Below are 27,424 nucleotides of genomic sequence, written 5' to 3' on the forward strand. Positions count from 1 at the left end.
GCTCATGTCCATAGCACCGGGCAGCAGAGTTGAAAAACTTTTTCACCCCTTTACCAATTAAAACCTTGTTTTAAAATCCGAAAATAAGGTGGACTGGAGTGAGAATGAACATCCCACGCCAAATTTTAACATTTTAATAGACTGGAAACCCTGCTCGCTACAATTAGTTTAATGCAACATTTCTGAGGAATGAAATTGTATTTATCAAATTAATGTGAAATGTCCATTATTATTCCGCAGTCTATATATTTAAATCTGACAAAGGAAGTTATCCCTAGGTAGTTTTAAGTGAATGATATTGAAGGGAGGCCTGTCAAAGCGAGAATCCGGGAGATTTACTGCTTACAGTATTGGACTTTGATTTTAATGATGCATATGCTGAGGCTGCATTACGGCTTTATGGCATGGAGGTCATATAAAGGGATTGTGTGCTAGAGGTGACCAATCAACATTACGGCAGCCTTCTTTCAGCAGCTGCTCATTAACAATGGCGCCAAGGCAATGAAACCCTTCTGCCTGAAAACACAGTTGGAGTTGTCTACACCATCTGAAGGCTGTCAATAGGCTCGGAAACCACATAAAAATAATTATCCAAGATAAGATAGATTCAGTGCATCCAACTGTTGTAGACATTTCGAGTGGCAGGGGTGCCTATCATGTTCTCATAATAGGGGGAAACAGCTGCACGGAGATTCACCACTCAGCAAGGCCAGAAGGCCTGGGCACTTTCAGGCGCAGGATGAATGGAGTGATAGGAGGCAGCGGGCCTGTTTATTACAGCCTTTTTATGCTTGGCTGCAGCCCTGCAATGATTGCCACACTGCTGGATTGACCGTTGCCCTCTTCCTTCGAGTGGGATTGAGAAGTGGCTAAAACCAAATAAATGCGCCTGCTGACCTACTGCTGCCCCATAAACAGTTCAATTTAATTCTTTTGACAAGGAGGTTATTAGTTGGTTTAGTTTCTAGTTGATTGGTCCCGGGGGGTTAACCAAAGAGAGATTTAATTAGTGTTACACAAAAAATAAAACTATGCAGTGATATGTTATTTTTAATTAATGACTGATTTATCTCTTCAGCACTGATCCGTTGTCATTGGCACCAGTTATGGCTGCGAGTTTTCTTTTATGTGCTGGTGTTGTTTACCCAGGTTAAACAAATCTAATGAGAATGCTGTTGTCCTGGAAAGGAGAAAGCAGGCGACAACAAGTGAGATCGCGCTGCGATAAAAAGATAAAAAGTAGTCCACAAACCTGATGGGAAACATCGAGCCTCGCATGTTTTCAGTACTTGGTCGCTGCGCTCGAGGAGGGCTAACCAACGGAAAAGGCGTGCCTTCCACTAATGAAAGCAAGCAGATTTTGAAAGGCAAGCTCAGGACCCAATGAAAGACACTGACGTAACATGGACGGGGTTCTGAGCCCTTTTCTATCTACTAAAGCGCCTCCCTAGCTAAACGCATGCGCAAGCGCATGCGACACAGGCTCGGCCCTAAAAAGTGTTGGGGTGACCATACAAAACTGGGAATTTTTTACAGTAGCATTTTCATTTATATTATGCTTACTACCAGAATGCAGAGAATTGAAATGCTTGCCTACATGGGTAGCATGCTATACAGGGCAAAGTATGTGGCATGAAGTATTCATTGTTTTGCTCCTACGTAGGAAGTGTTTCCATGACATGCTTGATGTCCACCAAGGTGTAGTTATCTTGTAAGGGGGCGCAGTGCTTAGCAGTGTGATGGACAACGAAGTGTGAGATAGGGATGCAGTTTATGATTTTCAGCTGCCGTTTGAACAGCTCTGCAGGTCACTTTGAGGTAATTCTTTTGAATGTAGTCCACTGTGTGGAGGCCAGGGATAGGAAATCCCACTTATCTGTTGTTTTGGATGGGGATCCCAGAACAACAGCTACTTGACAGCACCAATACTTAAAAAAAAGGAAAGACCACTATGTAGGAGAAGGGAAGGGAATAACATGTAAACAAAAAAACAGTGACAAAAGGCTATCACTTACAGGGAAAGGGGAGGAACTACGTGGAGGAAAAGGAGGACTGTGGACTGGAGGGGAGAATGGAGACGGATAGAAAGGACCACAAGAGGCGAAATTTAGAAATACATGGAACCTTCGATATGGCATTTAAGCAGACCCTGGAAGAGGGAAGGTGTAGACACGGTGTAAGGGCAATAGTGATAAAAAAAAGATATAGACAAGCCTTTCCATTATTAATACATCCCCACCCCAATTAACTGAGAGGTACGTGACTCAGTAAAAGGGAAAAAGACAAGAGAGTCTTGATCGGGACTCCATTGTGGAACAGAGAACTCACAAACACAACACTGTAAAAGTGATGGGAGCCCTCCCTGACTAACAAAGGGTGTCTCACACCAGGAAGCCCACAAGCACTTAATAGGATGAGCAGGGGAGCATGTGTTTAAAGTGCATAGCTTCGCTCCCATTTTCCTTTTTTGATTTTTTCTCTTTTCACTTACCTGGATATTCTCCAGTTTTTTTAGGGGCATCGCTGGAAACTGACACAGACCCGGAGAGGAGAAAAATAAAAAAGCTTAAATGAAAATCCTAATACCCTACTGATAATAAAGAGGACATACATTAATGTAGGGGGAGACCACATTCACATCCCACCCTCATTGAATATAACTTTAGTTTATTCAATAAAATCCACAATACCTAAGCAAAAGAAGCCTCCTTAGCCTTATTTCCGACTGTCCCTCCACAAAGTGGTGTCAGAAGTGGGATCGGAGGAAACGGGGGAAGACAGTGGTTGCTGAAGATAGTTAGTCTTTCCACAAAGCCAACCTAAGTCGGGCCGATAAGATAGACAAGGTGGCCCAAACCCAGGATACGAAGGTTAGCCAATTAGCAGATGTTTTGGGACCGCAACAAGGCCATACAGTCCTCCCTTCGGTGGTCCTACAAAAGAATGTAGGAGGGGAAGATCCTGATTTCTTTTTCAATAATTACGAGCATACAGCTTAAGCCACATCATGGCTGGGAGATAGATAGGGACTGTATCTGGGTCCCCTGCTGACCAGGGACTTACAAACCGCTTACCAAGAAGCCAACCCCAGGGGAACTACTTCTCAGGTGGATATAAAACAAGGTATTCGCGAACAACTGTCGGTAGATGAGAAAAGCTATCAAATCTGATTAAGACAGATTAAAGAGGGACCCAATGAGACTCCCCAAGACCTGTATTATAGAGTAAAGGATATGAAACACAAGTGGTTAAAACTGTAAGCCACAAACAGAGATGAACTACCGAAACAAATCTATCTGAGGCAGTTTTTAAACTCTCTCCAGTTCCCTGTTCAGAAGTGGGTAAAACAACACAGTAAACAAATACTGGAGACTGCTGTTGAACTAGCCGGAAAATATAACTGCACAAGAAAGTAGGGATGAACGTGAGGAAGGAGGATCAAAAAAGAGTGGGGTTTACACATGAGAATTGCCAGAAGCCTACCAGATCCACAAATTAAAAGGAATCCCTGAGCCCAGGTGGAGGTCAGATACATATCCCACCAGGGTTGCAATGCTTTAACCCCTTAGCTGCTGGGCCGTTCCCCCCCCTCAGTGCTGAGCCCTTTTTTGGCTATTTGGGGTAGTTCGCGCTTAGGCCTTCATAACTTTTTGTCCACATAAGCTATCCGCGCCAAATTTGAGTTCTTTTTTTCCAACATCCTAGGGATTCTAATGGTGCCCAGAGTTTGTGGTTTCCCCTGGTGGAGACCAAGAAATTAGCCAAAATACAGTGAAAATTTATTTTTTTCCAATGAAATGGGAAAAAAGGGCTGCCGAAGAAGGTTTGTGTTTTTTTCCCTGAAAATGGCATCAACAAAGGGATTCTGGTCCTAAAATCACCATCTTCCCACCTTTCAGGAACGGGCAGACTTGAATCAGAAAACCACATTTTTCAACACAAATTTGGCATTTTACTGGGACATACCCCATTTTTACTATTTTTGGTGCTTTCAGCCTCTTTCCAGTTAGTGACAGGAATGGGTGTGAAACCAGTGCTGGATCCCGGAAAGCTAAACATTTCTGAAAACTAGACAAAATTCTGAATTCAGCAAGGGGTCATTTGTGTAGATCCTACAAGGGTTTCCTACAGAAAATAACAGCTGAAATAAACAAATATTGAAATTGAGCTGTGATGTCAGATTTTTTAAAGCAATATACCGTTATGTCTGCTGGACTCTTCTGGTTGCGGCGATATAAAGGGCTTGTAGGTTCATCAAGAACCCAAGGTACCCAGAGCCAATAAATGAGCTGCACCCTGCAGTTGGTTTTCATTCTATACTGGGTATACAGCAATTCATTTGCTGAAATATGAAGAGTGAAAAATAGGTATCAAGAAAACCTTTGCATTTCCAAAATGGGCTCAAGATAAGGTTTTGAGGAGCAGTGGTTATTTGCACATCTCTGAATTCCGGGGTGCCCATACTAGCATGTGAATTGCAGGGCATTTCTCAAATAGACAACTTTTTTACACACTCTCTTATATTTGGAAGGAAAAAATGTAGAGAAAGATAAGGGGCAATAACACTTGTTTTGCTATTCTATGTTCCCCCAAGTCTCCCGTTAAAAATGATACCTCACTTGTGTGGGTAGGCCTAGCACCCGCGACAGGAAATGCCCCAAAACACAACGTGGACACATCCCATTTTTTGACAGAAAACAGAGCTGTTTTTTGCACAGTGCCTACCTGTAGATTTTGGCCTCTAGTTCAGCCGGCACCTAGGGAAACCCACCAACCCTGTGCATTTTTTAAAACTAGAGACCTAGGGGAATCCAAGATGGGGTGACTTGTGTGGCTCTGACCAGGTCCTGTTACCCAGAATCCCTTGCAAACCTCAAAATGTGACTAAAAAAAACACGTTTTCCTCACATTTCGGTAACAGAAAGTTCTGGAATCTGAGAGGCGCCACAAATTTCCTTCCACCCAGCGTTCCCCCAAGTCTCCCGATACAAAATGATACCTCACTTGTGTGGGTAGGCCTAGCGCCCGCAACAGGAAATGCCCCAAAACACAACGTGGACACATCCCATTTTTTGACAGAAAACAGAGCTGTTTTTTGCAAAGTGCCTACCTATAGAGTTTGGCCTCTAGCTCAGCCGGCACTTAGGGAAACCTATCAACCCTGTGCATTTTGGAAAACTAGAGACCTAGGGGAATCCAAGATGGGGTGACTTGTGGGGCTCTGACCAGGTTCTGTTACCCAGAATCCTTTGCAAACCTCAAAATGTGGCTAAATAAACACGTTTTCCTCACATTTCGGTGACAGAAAGTTCTGGAATCTGAGAGGAGCCACAAAGTTCCTTCCACCCAGCGTTCCCCCAAGTCTCCCGATAAAAACGATACCTCACTTGTGTGGGTAGGCCTAGCGCCCGCGACAGGAAATGCCCCAAAACACAACATGGACACATCCCATTTTTTGACAGAAAACAGAGCTGTTTTTTGCAAAGTGCCTACCTGTAGATTTTGGCCTCTAGCTCAGCCGGCACTTAGGGAAATCTACCAAACCTGTGCATTTTTTAAAACAAGAGACCTAGGGGAATCCAGGATGGGGTGACTTGTGGGGCTTTAACCAGGTTCTGTTACCCAGAATCCTTTGCAAACCTCAAAATGTGGATAAAAAAACACGTTTTCCTCACATTTCGGTGACAGAAAGTTCTGGAATCTGAGAGGAGCCGCAAATTTCCTTCCACCCAGCATTCCTCCAAGTCTCCAGATACAAATGATACCTCACTTGTGTGGGTAGGCCTAGCGCCCGCGACAGGAAATGCCCCAAAACACAACGTGGACACATCCCATTTTTTTACTGAAAACAGAGCTGTTTTTTGCTAAGTGCCTACCTGTAGATTTTGGCCTCTAGCTCAGCCGGCACCTAGGGAAACCTACCAAACCAGTGCAGTTTTGAAAACTAGAGACCTAGGGGAATCCAAAATGGGGTGACTTGTGGGGCTCTGACCAGGTTCTGTTACCCAGAATCCTTTGCAAACCTCAAAATGCGGCTAAAATAACACGTTTTCCTCACATTTCGGTGACAGAAAGTTCTGGAATCTGAGAGGAGCCACAAAGTTCCTTCCACCCAGCGTTCCCCCAAGTCTCCCGAAAAAAATGATACCTCGCTTGTGTGGGTAGGCCTAGCGCCCGCGACAGGAAATGCCCCAAAACACAACGTGGACACATCACATTTTTTCATTGAAAACAGTGCCTACCTGTAGATTTTGGCCTCTAGCTCAGCCGGCACCTGGGGAAACCTAGCAAACCAGCGCATTTTTGAAAACTAGAAACCCAGGGGAATCCAAGATGGGGTGACTTGTGGGGCTCTGACCAGGTTCTGTTACCCAGAATCCTTTGCAAACATCAAACTTTGGCCAAAAAAACACTTTTTCCTCTCATTTCGGTGACAGAAAGTTCTGGAATCTGAGAGGAGCCACAAATTTCCTTCCACCCAGCATTCCCCCAAGTCTCCCGATAAAAATGGTACCTCACTTGTGTGGGTAGGCCTGGTGCCCGCGACAGGAATAGATCACACAACGGTCACTGTTGGTCCTTACATGAGGCAGCTGTTGACCCTGGGGTGATCCATTCCTGACGCAGGCACTAGGTGTAGGCACTCAAGTGGGGTAGTGTTTTTATCAGGACAGGTGAGGAATCACTGGGTGGTAGGAATTTTGTGGATCCCAGCATATTCCTGTAGTTTGTGTGAAATGCGAGAAAAATAGAGTTTTTATTCAACATTTCAGCTTTGCAGGGTATTCTGGGTAAGAAAACTTTGGGGAATCCACACAAGTCACACCTCTGTGGACTCCCCCGAATGTCTAGTTTCCTGAAATGTTTGGGTTTAGTGTGTTTCTCTATATGGCCACTGAACCCAGGACCAAAAACACAGGTGCCTGCCTTACAAAACCAGTTTGTTTTTCCGATAGATAATTTTGATGTCTCCACAATACGATTTTGGCGGTGGAATTTGGGGCTGAACGAAATTGGGGAGCTCCCAAGAGAGCACTCTCTCTCTCTCTCTCTCTGCTTGCTGCCGCATTCACCTGCTCTCTGGGTTGGGCTAACCCACTATTACCCAGTTGCACAGATTGCTTGCGAAGGGACAGCAGGACTGTCCTCATCACCTCCCTCATAATGTACTGGAGAGGAGTTATCGAATGGGACTCCTCCGACTGAAAAATCACTCCCAGAGTCTGCGCCATTGTCCTATCCCTCAGATGCTGTCTAAGTATCTGATGTCTCAGTCTCTGATCCTATGTCAGAGCTGTCCTCTATAACCCGAGTGACGGCATCCATCAAGATGCCATCTCTGCTATTGGCTAAACTGTTGCTCTAAAACATTAGCCTACGTAGACAGTCACAAAATCGATGGTGTGTGTGAGATACGTGCCGCAGTAGAGGCCACCTTACCTGCGCTTCTTCCCTCAATCAGCACGTTCTTTCAAGACACTAAAAAAAACTCCTCGGATTCCCTCACTACCACCCAGCAAAAGTGCCCTTCATCTCTCCATAGCCGCCCTCCACCCCGCACATACATTTCATTTGTATTATAGCGCAGGTAATGGCTGACTTTACTAATGTACTCAGCTATTTACATAAAATACAGATTTGCTCTTTGCAGTAGGCATATAAACCTTCTGCGCTTCTTTATGGCACTAAAACTGCCACTAGACAAGTCTGACCCTTTTGTAGCAGAAACATAATCACAATACTTACTTGACTTTGTTATTGCTGCCTAAAAGCTACAGTTGAAAAGCGTCAGTTGAAGTATGTGCATTGCTTTGAAGACGCTGGTGGCAAATCTATATATAAATATATGTAGGTCTGGTTTTCCGATCGCAGCCCCCAGGGAAAGCACACACATATTGACAAAAGTGATATATATATATATCTACATAGACCCCCTGTCCATTTCTTTTTTTTTTTTTTTTTTTTTAAAGCTGCGATCAGGGGCCAGGAAACACTTTCAGGAAGGCCTCGTAAGAAAGGGGAGAGTCTCCCCTTTCTTATGAGGCCTTCCTGAATGTGCTGCGATCGGGGGCCAGGAAACACTTTCAGGAAGACCTCGTAAGAAAGGGGTGATTCTCCCCTTTCTTACGAGGCCTTCCCGAACGTGGGGAAGGCCGTTTGTGGCCGTTTTCCCCATCGGAGCAGGAAGCGGTGCACTGACGTCACAAAGGGGCGGGTGGGGGGCGGGGGGAGACACGGAAGAGCTTCCGTGTCTCCCAGGGATAAAAAGAAAAAAGAAAAAATCCTCGGGTGTGACGCACCTTTATTTATTAACCCCCTCCCTGGTGTCAGCCACTGGCCGTGGCCCGCACCAGGGAGGTAGTGTGGACGTCGGCACTTAAGCGGTTAATTGTGACCATTCAGTGTGTTCATGGAGAGGAAAAAAGCATACCCAATTGTTCTGGTGGATATACAACATAAAGGAAAGGCTTCTGTTCCCCTCCAAGTTGGCCTAATCCCAAAATGACCAGAACCCGTTGTTGTAGGGACAGATTACCCAAAACTGGAATTAGTGGTGCAAGACTCTTGGAAGGAGGGGTAGTTTTGGTGGAATGGATCCCCTTTATTTGGAATGGAAGATACAGAATGGCCTATTCCCAGAAGCAACAAATGCAGGAGGGTGGTGAAATATAGAAACCTGGTGACTCTGCCTGCCAATAAAAAAGTGTTCTGTGAATCAGTGAGGAATTTTAAAGCTGCATCACATAAAGACCCGCTCTTTCATGAGGCTTGTGCTAGGGCAGCAGAATCCGAAGATTTTAAGAGGTAGGTCCATGCTTCTTTAAGAATAAGGGATTATTGTATTGAAGTTGGGAGAGGAACCAACCCACACAGCTCGTAGTTCCTGAACGCTTTATAGAGAAAGTCCTATTTTAGCTCCCTTTTAATTATTGTTTAGGGAAAGCCTTGTACTTAATTACACATAGCTTGAGAAGTATTGGAGAAAGAAAGCGATGAATCCAAAACTATTCTTGAATATGTAAGTCACCTGATAACACGCTTACAAGAAATGAGAGAGATTATGAGACTAACTAGATCACCATCATCCTGGCCAGAAGGAACAGTACAATAAAAAGTCCAAACTTCAAACATTTGCCTTTGGGGCTATGTTTTCTTATCAGTCCCTACAACAGACCATAAGATTTTAAGCCAATGGCAGGGTCCATACAAAGTGCTCAAATGAGTAAACCCTGTAATGTATAGACTGGAGTTCAATACAGTGAAAAGAGAATCTTAGATGTATCCTGTTAATATCCTGAAGAAATGGGAAGGACCAATCCCAGTTCTGTTCTCGGACGGGGGGATTTATTTCCCGAAGACCTCCAGTATATAGACCAAGGTCTGAACTGAGATTAGGAGTGTGAGTTAATATACTACTTAAAGAACTGCCCTGGGATTTTTTAAGGGCAGATAGTTCAACTTGTATACTTATTAGGCCTAGAATGGATGGGTCAAAACAAAAGGAAATAACGCAAGAGTATTGTGCTGGTTTTTGGCCCTACAACCTTTCAGATTCTGCACGTCATAAAATATGAAGAGAACAAAACAGTGTGGATTTCTTCTCCTGGTACCATAAGGATAGATTTCTTCCAGAGAAGAAAGTAGGGGAGGAGAAAGTAAAGGAGAAGGCCAGGGATAGGAAACCCCACTTACCTGTTCCGGACGGAGATCCCGGGATGACAGCTACTGGACAGCGCTGACACCTATAAAGAAAGAAGAGACCACTGTTAGGAGGAGGGGATAACGTGTAAACAACAGTGACAAAGGATTACCAGCTGCAGGTAAAGTAGGGAGGTGTTATGTGGATGAAAAGGAGGTTGGAGGACTGGAAAGGGAGAATGAAGACGGACAGAAAGATCCATGAGGAGAACAGGCAAGAGCAGGTCCGAACAATGAAGAGGTGAGATGGCGGTGCAGAAACAACCTCAGGGCTCTGGAGTGGGATGGAGCGTACAGAGTGTTGGGCCAACGTTTCATGCGAGGAAGAAGAAGAAGATGACAGATGGTTGGAGGAGTGGTGGTTGCCACTGACATCTGTGGACGTGCCAGCCACAACTCAGGAGAGTTGCGGCTATGCTGAGTTGTGGCTATGGCGGTGAGTGAACCAAACCTAGCCATTGCTTTAGGTAGAAGGGGATGCATGTTGGAAGGGAGAGTGACAAGGTATAGAAATACACCAAACCTTTGCTAAGGCACTTAAGGGGACACTGGAGGAGGGAAGGTGAAAACAGTGCAAAGGCACTAATGGTGATAGAAAAAGCATATGTACAAGCCATTCAGCTCGTAATCCCCCCCTTTTAAGACAGTGGCATTTGACTCAGTAAAAAAAGGAAGACACAAGAGAGCTGTGATCAGGACTCCATTGAGTAAGAAAGTTTTTATAAAAGCCACCATACATAAGGAAGGAAAGCCTCCTGAGCCTTTTTTCCAACCTTCTCGCCACATCCACTTCGTTGGTTACTACGCGGGTTGTCTCTCCATTGTGAGATTTTTAGTTTGCAGTTTATGGTCCTGAGCAGGCATAGATAGAGACATAGCTGATGTGGTGATGTGCTGGAATAGGCTTTTTTTTACTGTGATCCTGTAATGATGGACATATTGAAATGTCAATAAGTGGTTGTAGTATGTAGCTGGTTAGGATCTGCAGTAAATTAGAATCCTCTGTTAACCAGTGGTATGTGGCAGATTGCTTCAGTTAGTCCATGTTTTTTTGGGTTGGTGATAAGTGCTTTATTACTGTGAAATGTTACACTACTGGCTGGACATTACCCCTAGGGATTCTGTCTAAAGTAAGTGTAAGGGGGTCAAGCAGTATAATGGAGTTATTATAGCAGATTGGGGAGTGTTATGGTGTTATTAATAATGCAGGCCCGTGAGTTATCAATTGACATTACTGTATAGTATGCAAGCTATGCGCAAAACGGACCTTAATAGAAACATAGAAAGTTGTGACAACAACTGGGTACGAATGGCTGCATAGTAGGCTGTCATCAACTCCTCAGATTACAGTGTCCCCTCACTAATGCTGCATAAACTTCAATATAGTAAGTCAGTTTCTGAGATTTCCCAGTAGTATTGAAATCTAAATTTTCAATAATAGTTGAAATCATGTATTTGATTCCAAAAGAATTAACAACAGAAATGTCAAGTAATGTGAGCTTCTATTTTGATCAGCGGTTTTAATATTTGGCACTAGAAGCAAACAAAAACCCAACCTGTGCTTCACGACTAAGCAATTGTGACATCAGTAGTTTGATAGAAATCTTGATTAAAAACATTATATTACAAGAGGGGTCAATAGTCTGAATAGTCTTGTGATCAGGCCAATTCTTCAAGTTATGATGGTATATCCTCCATTTTTTAGGATGAATTTGGTATCATCAATGTGTTATGGTTTCAGTTTCAAGAATAAGTATGGAGAATAGCCAAAGATACAGTAATGACTTTTATGCTCAGACAGTGTCTTGCTATATCAAAATTGTGAGCAGGCTGGGCTAATCCATGATAGTAAACTGTAGATTGTACTTGATAGAGCAGTTATCATTCCGGGTTCTGTGTCAGGGTTATGAGATAACGAAAGGTTTTTTGGAAATAACCATATTTTCACTTCTCTTCTGGAATGTAATTGATAGTGAAGGATTTAAATCTTGACTAGTAGTTAGTTCAGAGCTTTGTGGTTTGTATCCCGAAAATAGATTTCTTATAATAAAGTGGTATGATAATATGTAGTACACACGCTAGGAGTAGTAGTAATTTTCCATAGGAAGCTCTGTGCATGAAGCAGAATGCCTTGTGCATTGCTTTTTAGCTACAGGTAGCTAGTGGAGTGATTGCATGACAGGAGTCATACCTTTTCTTTGGTGGAGGCAGAGAAGGAATTGAGGTGCTGTCAATTTGGCCACAGGAATATGGCAGATTATGACACCAAAATATAATCCAGCCCTAATATATTACAAACTCAGCTGCAGAAAACACAAAACTGGACCAGGAAACTATAAACACAAAATGTTTCCATATCTATCTTGCTTCTGAAATTTTATAAACATATATAAAACAAAAATCTCTAAAAACAGAAAACGTGTGAAGATGGAACAAGACGCAGGAACCAGCAAGATTCATTGTTGTAATTACAAGGGCAGACAGGGCACATGGCATGGTAAAGATCTCGGAAGCAGGGAATTACCCAATAAATGGTTAATGTCTATAGTGAGCTGATGGCCATAGAGCTGCCTTCATCAGCCTCTCTTACCTCTATAGAGCTCTGTGACAAGTTCATACAATATTTCTACGACAAACTGCTCCTCTGAACTGTACTTCTGGATGTGTCATCATGACGAACCTACCATTATTTAAGCAATCCACACTGTCACCTGGCATCTGCTGTGAAAGTAATTAACCTGGGCCTCAGATCTAGCTCCAGTTATCACATACTTCAGCTACAAACCACTGTCCCTGGGTCAAACTAACACATGTCAGCCCCACCCTACGCATCAAAAGTTAACACTGATTCAAAACATTATATAATTATGTGCCCATCTTGGGACGCGCTTTTACTGGCATCTTGCCCCTGGATATGCATCCGCGACTGGGACTGTAAGATGAAAGACCAGTGGCAGGTGTACTGCCAGGAGAATAAGGTGGCCAGACCTGGTCCCCACTGACCACAGCTCATACCTCTGTTTATCATAGTAATGTTAGTGTAGCTCTGGTGCTAGAAAACAGCATTCCTTTAGACGTGTAGCACATAAGTATGGTATAGCAACACCAACGTCAAATTGAAGGGTTCAGTGTAGGTGCAGGAGGACTGGGCATCATTGGCACTCAAAGTCACCATCCATGTCCAGCATCTATATAAGTCAGGGATGTGTAAAATTATAATTCTGAATAAACTTTGCAACCAAACACCAGTACTAAGTATGTCACATTGGACAAAATATTGCATGTGGTTAAAACATTGAGCAAAAATGTTTTTGTGAAAAAATAATCTAGCTAAAAATTGGTGTTTTTGCAAGGGTCATTTCTAGCATCACATTTTTAAACCTTCAAATCTTCATGACCTTTGCAAACTTTGCTATGTTTGAAACACCCCTACATTACACTCCCATAAACCATAAATCAGTAGTCGTAATTTAACTGCACAATCCTGTAAGTGTCCAAAGTAACAACAGGCTAAAGTGTGTAATTCGTATTCAATTACGATTCAACAATGGTGCTGAATGGTTACCAATGCCCTGGTATGGAACTGTACTCAACAAAGTACATGAAAGACAATACGTCAAGGTAGAACCACAGAGGGACTGGCTCGACTTGATTGAAATTATTGGTACAGTGACTTTGTAATAAAGAAGAATTCACCTTTTAAGAACGACTGGATTTGAACCTTAGTGACTCCAATTGTGTACAATATTTATGTGGACTAATACTTAGTGCTGTGGTTCTACCTTGATGTATTGACTCCCATAAACCGTTACAGCTCTTTTGGGGAAATGATGGGACACTATTGGCTATGGCCCATCACTCATTCCAGCCAACCCTCTGCAGATGATAATTTCAGCAGAAGACATGAACCACTGGTGATGGTTATGGTTAGAAGAGGAAGAAGCTAAGAGCCTGATTTAGATATTGACGGTATTACCGGCAATCTGCCACAGCGGCAGACCCAAGTACTCCATCAATCTGACATTGTTCGACCACTGTATTTAGATGTATTGTGGCTGAACCACCGAGCGCCATGACGGAGTGCTCTTCGAAGCCGTCGGGCTGGCGGGTTCCCGCCGACTATATTTGGATGTTACAGTTCCACTTGCAGATTGCTGACGGAAGTAGGACTGTAGCAGGACCTAATGGACATCATACAATGGCATTGGCTATTGAATAGAGGCAAGTCACGCACATACTGTACCTTAGCCATATTTGTCCCCCTGCACAACCCACTACACAACACACCACAAACACTTTATTATCCATTGTACCACAATGCCGAATAAACATTGTCATACATCCATGACACAACATGCGCACACTGTTGACACTACACCCACACATGACACCATGACAGCCAACACAACCACACATTCATCTACACAAACACACTCACACATTATCACTACACACATTGCTACAACAACCACCATACAATGACACTCGCATGAATGTTACACACATCACTACAATAAACAGCCAAACATACACAACAGCAGGCCCGTTTGCAAGTAGCACAAATACTGACACAACTGCATCACCCACTACAGCTCGCTCCATCTCAACCAACCAATCCAATTGCGTGCACACACGTACACATACTGACTCACATACACAACTGGTAAAACAACATCACGTAGTCTCCGTGGTCCAGTGACAGCAGCAATGGAAGATCTTATCCAGTCATGTTCAGTTGGAAATGGAAGTGGATTCATGAAAAAAGGAAGGTTTTTACCTCGTTTCCCCTCCAATCTGCCAACTGAGATGTGGAAGTAGCACTGCCACAATTGCCTTGGAGGCAAGGCACATCGAAATCTGCTCGACGTCCGCAAGGGTGGCTGAAGTCCTGCTACCTGCCACTATTCCCGTTGGTGCTATTTATGCATCTAAATCAGGCGAGCGGACCGAGAAGTCTGCAGATGGGTTTTCTGACAGAAAACCGACGGAGGGACTTTTACCGCCAAGATCTAAATGAGGCCCTAAGTCACCTACTTGAGAAATATTGTGACGTTCCCTGTCGTCTCCCATAGGATAATTTCTTTTTACCCACCAGAACTCATTCCCCGCAGCTGGATACCCCACTTAACATGGACTGAACATCAGGTTGCAAGGAAATGTGTTACCCTCTGTGTTGGACCTGGCCCCTGTGGCAGGTTCATCCCCTGACTTTTTGCTAAATTCCTCCTATTTTATTCTGACCTCTCGCTGTTGGCTCTAGGACTCTGGGCACTTTATCACTGCTGATCAGTGCTAAAGTGCAGGAGCTCTCCCATCTAAAGTTGGTATGATTGGCTTATACCTAATTGCCATATTTAATTTACCTATAAGTCGTATTTCTATACTCAGGGCCTGTAAATTATTAAATGATACTAGTGTGCCTGCCAGGCCCAGAGCTCCCCTTTTACTACATGTAAGTCCCCCTAAGGTAGGCCCTAGCTAGCCCTATGGGCAGGGTGCCATGTATGTAGAAGGCAGCACATGTGCCAGGCTGCATGGCCTGTCCTGGTAGTGACAAACAGCCTAACTTGGTGTCTCACTGCTGTGAGTGCTGCCTTCTCATAGGATTGCATTAGAAATGCCCTGCTGTATATGTAGGGGGTATTGTCTGATTTATGAGGGGTAGCGTAGGCACGTTTGGCATGGTTGTAATGGTGGTACAAAATGCTGCTTACTGGTGTAGGTGTATTTTTTATTACTATTACAGAAATGCCACTTCTAGAAATTGAGCATTTCTCTGTGCTTATGACACTGGTGTTTTGCAGCTTGACTCCAATCCACTTCTGGGCAGAGTGACAGTTGGGTTTTGTGCATACTTTTCAGACAGCCTGTACACAGGGAGGGTGGAGGTGTCACAGAGGTGCATCTACATACTGAATAGTCTTCCTGGGCTGAGAGACGGGAGGGGCGGGGCACACCTACATTAGTAAAGGTTGTGCCCCGGCCAGTTGTAACTGGTTGGAACCTCCTCTCCCCTTCCAGTGTAAAACACTGTAAAAACTGAGTATAAGTACAGGGGAGTTTTCCCCACAATTTGGAGACTCTTGGAGACATTTTGGAACTGGAGACAGAAGGCTGGAAGGACTCACCAGGGACCGCCATGGACTGCTGCTGCTGTGCTGACCTGTGACCTGCTTGGTCACTGTAAGGAACTGCCTGCATCCCCATTACGCTGGCCTGTTTCTGGGCCCTTTCACCAGTGGGCCTTTTCTCTTCAACTCTGCTCCCAGGGGCAGGATGCTGTGGCCCCTGACCCCTGCAACCATGTGAAGCACAAGGAGTTCTTCAATATTTGACAAAACTAGCGCTTGGGAAAGAGCTGCACCTTCTATTCTTCAAGCGCTTTGAGAGCTCGCCTTGCAGCCCAGAAACACCGCCGCGACCCAGGGTCATCAAAAGTATAAAGCGCTCGTAAGCGTGATTTCGGGGAAAAATCACCACCTCAGCCACGGCGGACTGTTCATCTGAATCTCCGGAGTCGCGCTACTCTTTCTGCCCCTGGGACACGAGGAAACTGCTCAGGAAGAAGATTGGAGCGAGCGAGCTCCTATCTTGCCCCCAGGGTGAAGTGCGCTCCGAGGAGCGCCCCCAGGGCACAGACAGGCACCTACTCTGGTGCTTGCCCTCTCTGACGGCTGGGCAGGCCGCCCTGGGTTCCAGGGGCTGTCGGGCAGGGAAGGAGGCCTCATCGGAGGTTCCCCTGCCCCACTGGGCCCCCTTTTACTTATTTTGGAGGGCAAGTTGGAGAAGGAAACCTTCCCCTGCCCCACCAGAACCCCAAAGGTATTTCTGAGGACCGTGGGCGGGGCAGAAGCCTCACCGGAGGCCCCCTGCACCACCGGTCCCATTTTTGTGGCCCCTTGTGGGCCGGTGCCATTGTGTTGGCCCCCTCACCCCCCTTGTTGGAGGGCCAGTGAAGGCCCAGGGGGCCTCCAGAGTTCTCGGGCTCCAGGAGGGGCCTGTTATTAAAGCGGAGGGGGTGCGTGTCGCCCCCCTCCTTCCTGAATTATTGGCAGACTTCGGCCCCCCTCGTGAGGGCCGGTTGAGGACTGGAAGGGCGCCCAGTGATCGTCCGTCATTAATGCAGAGGGGGTGCGTGCCGCCCCCCTCATCCTCGGAACCCCTACAAGGCCCCCGTTTGGCACAGAGGAGCACCGGGGGCCCCATTTTTGTTCCACTGGCCCTGGAGGTGCCTCATCATAGAAACCAGGTACTACTCAGAGACAATGTATATGATATAAGTTCTTTGTAGAGACTTTATTGGTGTATATGTTGCCTACCTGTTTTTATGATGTTTTCATATGTGTATGCAACTATTCCTTTTATGGGCATAACATGCTAATATGTTTTTCTGACTTGCCATACATTTTATGATGTTCCTAATATGGGTGTTTATGATATTCTTATCGTAGGAAAGTAGCCTCTTTCTAGCATGGTTACCCCCACTTTTGGCCTGTTTGTGATGTGTATCAGCGTGTTTTTACTGTGTCACTGGGATCCTACTTGTGGCCTAATGTGTAAGCCTGTGTAGTGCCTAATTGTGTCACTGAGGCTCTGCTAATCGGAACCTCAGTGCTTATGCTCTCTCTGCTTTTAAATTTATCACTGTAGGCGAGTGACCTAATTTACCAATTTATATTGGCATACTGGACCCCCCCTTATAAGTCCCTAGTATATGGTACCTAGGTACCCAGGGCATTGGGGTTCCAGGAGATCAATTTGGGCTGCAGCATTTCTTTCGCCACCCATAGGGAGCTCAGACAACCCCTTGCCATTGCAGCCTGCGTGAAATAGTGCACACACTATTTCACAGCCATTTTCACTGCACTTAAGTAACTTATAAGTCACCCATATGTCTAACCTTCACTTGCTGAAGGTTAGGTGCAAAGTTACTAAGTGTGAGGTCACCCTTGTACTAGCAAAGGTGCCCCCACATAGTTCAGGGCCATTTCCCCGGACTTTGTTAGTGTGGGGACACCATTACACGCGTGCACTACATATAGGTCAATACCTATATGTAGCTTCACAATGGTAACTCAGAATATGGCCAATATCTAAGATCATGGAATTGTCCCCCCATTCCACATCTGGTATTGGGGAGCCAATTCCATGCATCCTGGGGGCTCCACCATGGACCCCCAGTACTGCCAAGCCAGCTCTCTGAGGCTTGCACTGCAGCTACAGCTGCTGTCACCTCACAGACAGTGTTTTGCCCCCCTGGGGTCTGGGCAGCCCAGTCCAAGGAAGGCAGAACAAAGCATTTCCTCTGAGAGCAGGGTGTTACACCCTCTCCCTTTGGAAATAGGTCTTACAGGCTGGGGAGGGGTAGCCTCCCCCAGCCTCTGGAAATGCTTTAAAGGGCACAGATGGTGCCCTCCTTGCATAAACCAGTCTACACCGATTCAGGGACCCCTTCTCCCCTGCTCAGGCGGGAAACTTGACAAAGGAAAGGGGAGTGACCACTCCCCTGTCCATCACCACCCCAGGGGTGGTGCCCAGAACTCCTCCAGTGTGTCCCAGACTTGAGCGATCTTGCTTCACCTCGCAGCCAAAATCTGGAACTCACTCCCCGCCAACCTACGTAAGACCCATGACCTCCTGACCTTCAGAAAGTGCCTCAAGACCTGGCTCTTCGAGCAGTAGCACCCCCCACCCCCCCACAGCCCCCCAGCGCCTTGAGACCCTTTCTGGTGAGTAGTGCGCTCAACAAATAAACTGATGGATTGTGGGGGCACTCTGGAGGGCTCTGAGTGGCCAGTGCCAGCAGGTGAAGTCAGAGACCCCTCCTGATAGGTCCATACCTGATAACTTAGCCAATCCCCCTCTCAGGGCTATTTGTGTGTCTCCTCTGGGTTCTCTTCAGATTCTGCTTGCAAGTTCCCTTCTGGAATCCTCTGCAACAACTTCAGACTCTGACGACCTTGGATCAACCGCAGCCTGCTCCAAGAAACGCTGTAACTGCATCAAAGGTGGTCATTAGAACCCTGGCGTCTGTGGGATAGCGGCGGTAAAACCGCCAACAGGCCGGCGGTAAAAAAAAATGGAATCACGACCGTGGCGGAAACCGCCAACATAGACAGCCACTTTAACATTCCGACCGCCACAGCGGCACAAACAAACACCGCGGCGGTAACCGCCAACAGACAGGTGGAACACAGTGTACCGCCTATAGTATTACAACAGGCCAATCGGCCACCTTTTCGGGGGCGGATTCACCGCGAACAAAAAACACGGCGGGAACAGGAATTGGAAGGGAAAACGCTCACCTCTACACACCCCACAAGGAACCAGGACGCCATGGAACCGGAACTCCAGATTTTCCCTGCCTTTGTCTTCCTGCTCCTCTACTAGGAGCACGAACGCCGGCAGCGACGACTACAGTGAGTACTGCACCTACGACACAGGGGAGGGGGGAGGGGAAAAAGAGTGACACACACACGCAACACCCCCACCCACACCCCCACCCTCACCCACTACAACACACACACTAATACATATTGATACATTACAGTTACACCCCCCAACCCCCCTGAAAGAATGCAAAGACAAAAGAAAATGATTTGAACGTTTGTAATCTATTAAAATCCAGTACTCAAAAATATATATACCCTACAAACAAATATATACACCAAGAATACAAGTCCAGGTATTGCACCATTAAAGTCCGTGGACCACTGGGCCCAAAATGCATGGGCGAGGCCCATACCCATACACTCAATACCCGATCAAAACGTAGAGAACACTACAGGGGCATCAGATAGAAATACAACAGGCACCTCAGGGGGAAGGTAAGGGGGGGCACCTCAGCCGGATGAGTGCACGACACCGGTCCCCGAGGGGGCTCCATGCCCACTGCTGTATCCTGGGGAGTGCAAAACCACTGTCTCACAAGTCTCTCCAGTGGGTGGGTCACCCACTGCTTTATCCTGGGGAGTGCAAAGCTACAGTCTCACAAGTCTTTTCAGTGGGTGGGTTGCCCACTGCTTTATCCTGGGGAGTGCAAAGCCACAGCCTCTCAAGTGGATAACAGTCTCCACTTGTTCTGGAGGGGGCTTTGTGCCCAGAGTGCTTCATCCTGCCAAGGAAAGATGTACTGGATGTCTTTCTTCACTGGTTCTGGAGGGGGCTTTGTGCCCAGAGTGCTTCATCCTGCCAAGGACTGAGGTAGTGGATGTCTTTCTCCACTTGTTCTGGAGGGGGCCTTGTGCCCAGAGTGCTTCATCCTGCCAAGGACAGAGGTAATAGATGTCTTTCTCCACTGGTTCTGGCGGGGGCTTTGTGCCCAGAGTGCTTCATCCTGCCAAGGACAGAGGTAGTGGATGTCTTTCTCCACTGGTTCTGGAGGGGCTTTGTGCCCAGAGTGCTACAACCTGCTTGTGGCAGACTCAGTAGCGTCGGAGCTTTCTGCGCTCATTGGCCTGCGGTGCTGGTGGCGGCGGTGTCCTGTGAAGCGGTGCTGGTGGTGGCGGTGTTCTTGGCAGCGGAGCTGGTGGCGGCGGTGTCCTGTGAAGCGGTGCTGGTGGCGGCGGTGTCCTTGGCAGCGGTGCTGGTGGCGGCGGTGTCCTGTGAAACGGTGCTGGTGGCGGCGGTGTCCTGTGAAGCGGTGCTGGTGGCAGCGGTGTCCTTGGCAGCGGTGCTGGTGGCGGTCTTGTCCGCCGTGCAGGTTTGCGGCGACTTGCCTTTCTTTCTGTGCCCCTTCCCCATCTTGGATGGTGGCGCAGCTGTCTTCCCACTCCCAACTGTACTCCTGGGAGAGCCTTTGGTGCCAGATGTGTTGCCTTTCTCCCGCTGGGCAGTGGCCAACTTTTTATGCTTCTGAGGTGGGGGACTGTCCGTGGTGGCTGCGTTTGTGTACCTTGGGAGGTGGGCTCACAGACACACTGGGAGAGGACACAGGGGATGTGTGAATGGTAGTGGGGGTCGTGAGTGCACGTGAGCGGGGTGTGGTGATGGGTGTGCTGGTGATGGAGGTAGTGGCTGAAGATGTAGTGCATGCAGGTGTGATTGGAGACGAGACAGGGAGGGAGGAGGGAGACGAGGAGGAAGGGTACACAGTGGAGGCAGTGGATGTTGGTATGTGTGCATGGGTATGATGCTTGTGTGAGTGCCTGTGGGATGTGTGGTGCTAATGTTTGCCAGAGCTTCCCTTGTGTGTTGGGGTGTGTTCATGCTGGTCTGATGGTGTGCTTGGGATAGGCTGAGGTACAGGGGATTGGGGCTGGGCGGAGGAAGTTGGAGGGGGGAGGCTGGACACAGGGACAATGGCTGCCATATGTGCTGAGGCCAGAGTCTGAAAAGCTCGCTGTTGGGCTGCCTGACCAGAATGAATGCCCTCCAGGTATGCATTTGTCAGTTGCAACTGCCTCTCTACACCCTGGATGTCATTCAAAATGGTAGACTGCCCAACAGTGAGGGATCTGAGGAGGTCAATGGCCTCCTCACTGAGGGCAGCAAGGCTGACAGGGGTGGGGGCTGAGGTGCCTGGGGCGAAGGAGATGCCCACCCTCCTGGGTGAGCGGCCACAGGGCACACGCTGAGGGGCTGCTGGGAGGGCGGTGCTGGCAGGGGGGGTGGCAGCTATACCTGTAGATGCGGGGGGCACAGAGGGGCCCGCCAGCGCAAGGGAGCTCCCATCAGAGGAGGAGTCCGTGGCACTGGTCTCAGCTCCCGTCCCCGCCGTGGAGCTCCCCTCGCCCTCCGTCTCACTGGTGGCTTCAGACTCCATTGTGTCGCCCTCCAGGGCCATGTGGGATGCAGCTCCCTCCTGCTCTGGTGGCACAGCTCCTCCGCCTGATGATGCTAATGAACACAAGAACAGGGAGACCACAAAAAGGGGGGAAGACAGAAGAAAGACATGTTCAGCGCATGCAATACCGCTACCGTTGGCGGACACTACAGACACAGAAGCCCCCTGCACTACGCCGTGCACTTTGAGTTCCCTAATTAATCACAGGGACATGGGTTACAAGGCCTATCATCGATTGCTGCACACATGGAAGTCACAGGAGCCTGACTAGGTGCAGTTGCCTCTGAACACAGGTGGGGGGGGGGGGGCACATGGCCTGCCTTGCGAAGGGACCTTGCCTACTATACACACCTTGGCCTAGGGGAACCCATAGCCCACCTCCCCCACCCAGACACCTCCAATGTGCACTGAATCAGCTGAATGAAAGTGTACTCACCCCCTTGTGGCTGCTGTGATGCCCTCAAGCCCCCATCCAACTCTGGATACACCGTCGCCGGGATCCGGAACATCAGGGAGGTCATGGTGCGACGGGCACCCCTCCCACGTTGGGAGGCCATACCCAGCTGGGCCTCCGCCGTCTTCTTGCTCCAGCGGCGAATGTCCTCCCATCTTTTACGGCAGTGGGTGCTCCGTCTGTGGTGGGCCCCCAGGGTCCGGACTTCCTTAGAGATGGCACGCCAAATATCCTTCTTCTGGTGGGCGCTGACCTACAGGAATAGTACAGGGGAAAAGGAGAAGATATAACCGCCCGCACCATCACAGTCATTGGCCCGCATCCCTACCCTTGCCATGATGCACATCCACTCACCGTGGTTTCATGCACGCCTCATTCTCCCCCCCCCCATCTTCCCTCCACACCACTCCACACGGGCATTGCCCATACAGCATGCTCACAGTGTACTTACCTGTTTGTCTGGAGGACCGTAGAGTAGCATGTACTGGGGTAGGACCCCATCCACTAGTTTCTCCAGCTCCTCCGTGCTGAAGGCAGGGGCCCTTTCCCCAGATACGTCCGCAGCGGTGCGTACCGTCACCGCCGGCATCCATCGTCATTGGCACCTGGGACCCATAGGGTCCAATGTTAACCAATGCAGGATTGCTCCGCGGTCTTTGACCGTCTACCGCGACGATGTACAACGCCAGCGCAGTTACCTCATATCCCCATGTCCCACATTACAGGTCAGGCAGCCGCCATTTCAGGGGGCCACATGGCATAATTTTAAATGCGTCACACATATCTAGGCCTTGCATACACACTAAGACAGGCACATAGCGGAATAAAAAATGTGTGGAATAAAGTTGTGTTTTCGTACCTCAGTGTTGGCTGACTCTCTGCTCGCTGTTCTCCTCCATAGAGCACGCCCGCTGGGGCAGGTGAGGAGATGGCGGCATCCTCCGGTGTACAGACCGCTGGTGGACCTGTCGACAATGGAAGAGCGACATGTAATTGTCACCTACAGACTTGATCGTGCCACAATCCAGGAACTTTGTGCCCAGTTGGAGCCAGACCTGATGTCAGCTATCTGCCATCCCACAGGAATCCCCCCTCTAGTGCAGGTCCTGTCAGTACTCCATTTCCTGGCAAGTGGGTCTTTTCAGACGACAGTGGCCATAGCATCAGGGATGTCCCAGCCAGTGTTCTGTAACGTGTTGTCCAGAGTGTTGTCTGCCCTGCTGAAACACATGCGCAGCTACATCGTTTTCCCTCAGGTGGAGGATTTGCCTACAGTGAAAGGTGACTTCTGTGCCCTGGGACATATCCCCAACATCATTGGTGCCATTGATGGGACACATGTGGCCTTGGTCCCCCCCTCAGGAGTGAACACGTGTACAGAAACTGGAAGAGTTACCATTAAATGAATGTGCAGATGGTGTGTTTGGCCGACCAGTACATTTCCCATGTGAATGCCAAGTTTCCTGGCTCAGTGCATGACGCTTACATTCTGAGGAAAAGCAGCATCCCTTATGTGATGGGGCAACTCCAGAGGCACCGTGTGTGACTATTAGGTGAGGACATGGACCCTATACAGTGTGACTAGGTGTCTGGGGATATCCCTAAGAGTTAGTGTGTGTCTAACAGATTTCCCTTGATAATTTGCAGGTGACTGGTTACCCCAACCTGTCATGGCTACTGACCCCAGTGAGGAATCCCAGGACAAGGGCAGAGGAAAGCTACAATGAGGCCCATGGGTGAACTAGGAGGGTTATAGAGAGGACCTTCGGCCTCCATCTGACAGGTGGTTCCCTATTCTACTCACCAAAGAAGGTGTGCCAAATCATCGTGGCCTGCTGTATGCTTCACAACTTGGCTTTGCGACGACAGGTGCCTTTTCTGCAGGAGGATGGTCCAGATGGAGGTCTTGTGGCAGCTGTAGAGCCTGTGGACAGTGAAGACGAGGAAGCAGAAGAAGAGGATATCAACAACAGAAACACGGTGATTCATCACTGTGTGACATCTGCTTTGTTTCCTCATGGACTAGAGCTATGTGACATTGGTATGTTGACAGTACAATGGATATAGCAGTTTTCCACAGTTATTGCAAATACACATTTTCAAAAGCACAGACTGACTCCAGATAGTTTTGTGATTTAAGGGTGTTTATTTAAGTGCTAAATAGTGGAGGGGGTTGTAAAGTGGTCAGGGGTGATGGTGGAGGAATGTCCATGGCAGAGTCCAGTCTATTAGTCTCACAGGTGCATTGTCCAAAGGGGCATAGGAAGTGGAGCTGGGGCAGTTTAAGGATGGACAGGGTGACAAAGTGGGACAGAAGGATGACAATCAGGGTGGTCTCATTTTTTGGTGGGGGTCTTGGCATTGTTCTCTGTCTTTGTCCTGGATCTCAGGGACCGTTTTGCGGGTGGTTCTCCATCTGCAGGGGGTGGGGTGCTGGTGTTGTGGTCCTGTGGCGGTGCCTCCTGTCCACTAGTGCCGGCGGAGGGCAGTTCATCGTCCAGGCTAGTGTCAGGGGCCCCTTGTTGTGCCACAGTGTCCCTCCTGGTGTTGTCGAGTTCCTTCAGCACCCCTACAATGGTGCCCAGGGTGGTATTGATGGATTTTAGTTCCTCTCTGAACCCCAAATACTGTTCCTCTTGCAGCCGCTGGGTCTCCTGAAACTTGGCCACTACCGTTGCCATAGTCTCCAGGGAATGGTGGTAGGCTCCCATGATGTTGGAGAGGGCCTCGTGTAGAGTGGGTTCCCTGGGCCTGTCCTCCCCCTGCCGCACAGCAGCCCTCCCAGTTCCCCTGTGTTCCTGTGCCTCTGTCCCCTGAACCGAGTGCCCACTGCCACTGCCCCCAGGTCCCTGGTGTTGTTGGGGTGGTGGGTTAGCCTGGGCTCCCTGTAGTGGTGGACACACTGCTGCTTGACGTGTCCTGGGACAGAGGTATGGGCCCGCTGGGTGGGTGCTGTGCTGGTGTTTCCAGAGAGGGGAGGCTCTGTTGTGGCTTGTGCCAGTGTGAGAGGAACCAACTGTCCTGAGGTCCCAGATCGGCCGGCTGGTCATCTAGATCCAGTTGGACAGAGCTGCTGTCATCACTGTGGGCCTCTTCTGTGGGCGGAGTGGATATGTCTGGAACCTCCTGTCCTGTGACGTTGGGTAGGGGTCCTGCAGGGGTGTAAAGTCATGATTATTGCATCTGTGTGTGCCATGGTGTGCAATGGGTGGGTGACCCTGTACCCCAGTGCTTGCATTCTTGTGTAGGACCTTGTGTGCTAAATGTTTAGGGGTGTGTGTGGGTATGTGCAGTGGCCATGCATTGGTGATGGGTGTCCATGCTTTGTTGATACATGCAGGGCTTGGTGTTGGGATGTGTGGTTTGTGATAGTGGGACATGTGTGAGGAGTTGGAGTGATGGGGTGAGGACGAGGGAGGGGGTATGTGATAGCATGCAGGTAGGGTGAGGGATGAAGTATTTAAAGATTTGCCTTACCAGAGTCCATTCCTCCAGCTACTCCTGCGAGGCCCTCATGATGCAGTATAGCCAAGGCCTGCTCCTCCCATGTTGTTAGTTGTTGGGGAGGAGGTGGGGGTCCGGCGCCAGTCCTCTGAACTGCAATCTGGTGTCTTGAGACCACGGAACGTTCCTTCCCCCGCAGGTCGTTCCACCTCTTCCTCATGTCATCCCGTGTTCTTGGGTGCTGTCCCACTGCGTTGACCCTGTCAACGATTCTGCGCCATAGCTCTATCTTCCTAGCTATGGTGGTGTGCTGCACCTGTGATCCGAATAGCTGTGGCTCTACCCGGATGATTTCCTCCACCATGGCCCTGAGCTCCTCCTCAGAAAACCTGGGGTGTCTTTGCGATGCCATGGGGTGGTATGGGTGATGTGTGGTGTGGTGTGTGTTGTGATGTGTGGGGTGATGTTTAGGGGTGTGTGGTGTTTTGTGCGTTGATGTTGTGTGAGTGATGGTGTTGAGTGCCTGTGGATGCTAGTTTGTAGATGGTGTTGTCTCTCTCTGGCCTTCAGATGCAATTGTGGTCGTAATGGTTTGTGGGTGTTATATTGTATTGGATGTGTGGGAGTGGTGTGTGTACTTGTATCAGGTGTGTGTATTTGTAATTGTCCAATGTGGTTGTGTTTTTTAAGTTTGTGTGTATTTTGAGCGCGGCTTGAAAGACCGCCGCGTGGATTTGTGGGTCGTGATAGTGTGGGCGTATTCCTGTTGGCTTGACGGTGGAGGTTTTGTTATCGCCAGTTTATCACTGACTTTTGGTGTGGCGGACTTGTGTGGGTGTCTGGATTTTGGTAGATTCCGGGCTGTGGGTCGTAATAGCTGTGGCGGAATTCCGCAGCCGTGGCGGTGTGTTGGCGGTCTTCTGCACGGCAGTAAGCGGCATTTACCGCCAATGTTGTAATGACCCCCAAAGTGTCTACAAGAGACACTTTCCTTCAGCAACCTCAGCTCCAAGTCAGCAACTGCAACAGTTTCCACTGTGTGCACGCTCTGGGGACTCCCTGTCTTCATTCTGCACAAGAAGAACCAAAGAACTCTCCCTTGGAGTGACGGAATCACTCCCCTGATCCAAGCAGGCACCTTCCAAGGTGACGACCGGTACCCTAGGACTCCTCTCACAGTGACGAGCGTGCTCCTAAGGACACAGAGGGTGGACATCATCGACATAGACTGCCTGAGGTCCTGCTGACGCAATTTGGAGGAGGTAAAACTTTGCCTTCCCCCGAGAACGACGGTACTCCTGTGTATTGTGTCTTGTTCCCCTCCTGAGGCCTCTGTGCACTCTTTGCAAAATTCCTTTGTGCACAGCCTGGCCCAGGTCCCTAGCATTCTACCCTGCGACATACAACTCGCTGGGTTGTTCTCCGGCAGCGTGGGACCTTCTTTAGTTGTGCTGCATCAACCGTGTTTTCCACCTCCTTAGAACCTGGATCCTGCGGCTTCTGGGGGTGCTGGCTGGCATCCTAAGTGCTCTCTAAAGTGGTGAGAGCCCCCTCGTCTTCCTCAGGTCCCTCCTGAGTCCGTCCAGCGCCATTTTGATGAAAAACGCACTTTTGCGGCAGCCAAGGCTTGTTGGCGCCTTCCAACATGAAATCTCATCTGCAACGATCTTCACGCTGTGGGACATCTTTTGCATCACGCAGGATCCCGCTGGCATCTTCCTAGGGTGCATTTCTGCAGACTTCGACTAACTGGGGACTATTCTTTTGCACCCTCTTCTGGGTTGGCAGGGGCTCCTGTCCTTCCTGGAACTTCTTTGACTTCTGGACTTGGTCCCCTTCCTTTGCAGGTCTTTAGGTCCAATAATACAGCAGTTGTTCTTTGCAGACTTGGTTGGCTGCTGCAAAATCCCCAAAACGAGGTATAGTGTGTCCTAAAGAAACTTGCAGTACTTTACTCCTGCTTTTCGGGGTTCTGGGGTGGGGTAATTTAGTTACCTTTACTGTATTCTTGCTCTCCCAGCAATTCTGCACACACTATCCTT

The 27,424-nt window shown here is 48.3% G+C and overlaps 1 long non-coding RNA gene across 1 annotated transcript in view; it reads right to left on the reverse strand.

Moving 5' to 3' along the window:
* Positions 1–27,424, reverse strand: part of LOC138267838 (uncharacterized) — a 92,127-nt gene that overhangs the window by 15,871 nt on the left and 48,832 nt on the right. Inside the window, exon 2 of the long non-coding RNA XR_011199876.1 lies at positions 9,694–9,743. This is a non-coding gene — a long non-coding RNA (uncharacterized lncRNA). The remainder of the gene's footprint in view (positions 1–9,693; positions 9,744–27,424) is intronic.

This window comes from Pleurodeles waltl, chromosome 12 (assembly GCF_031143425.1).
Source record: "Pleurodeles waltl isolate 20211129_DDA chromosome 12, aPleWal1.hap1.20221129, whole genome shotgun sequence".
Lineage (NCBI taxonomy): Eukaryota > Metazoa > Chordata > Amphibia > Caudata > Salamandridae > Pleurodeles > Pleurodeles waltl.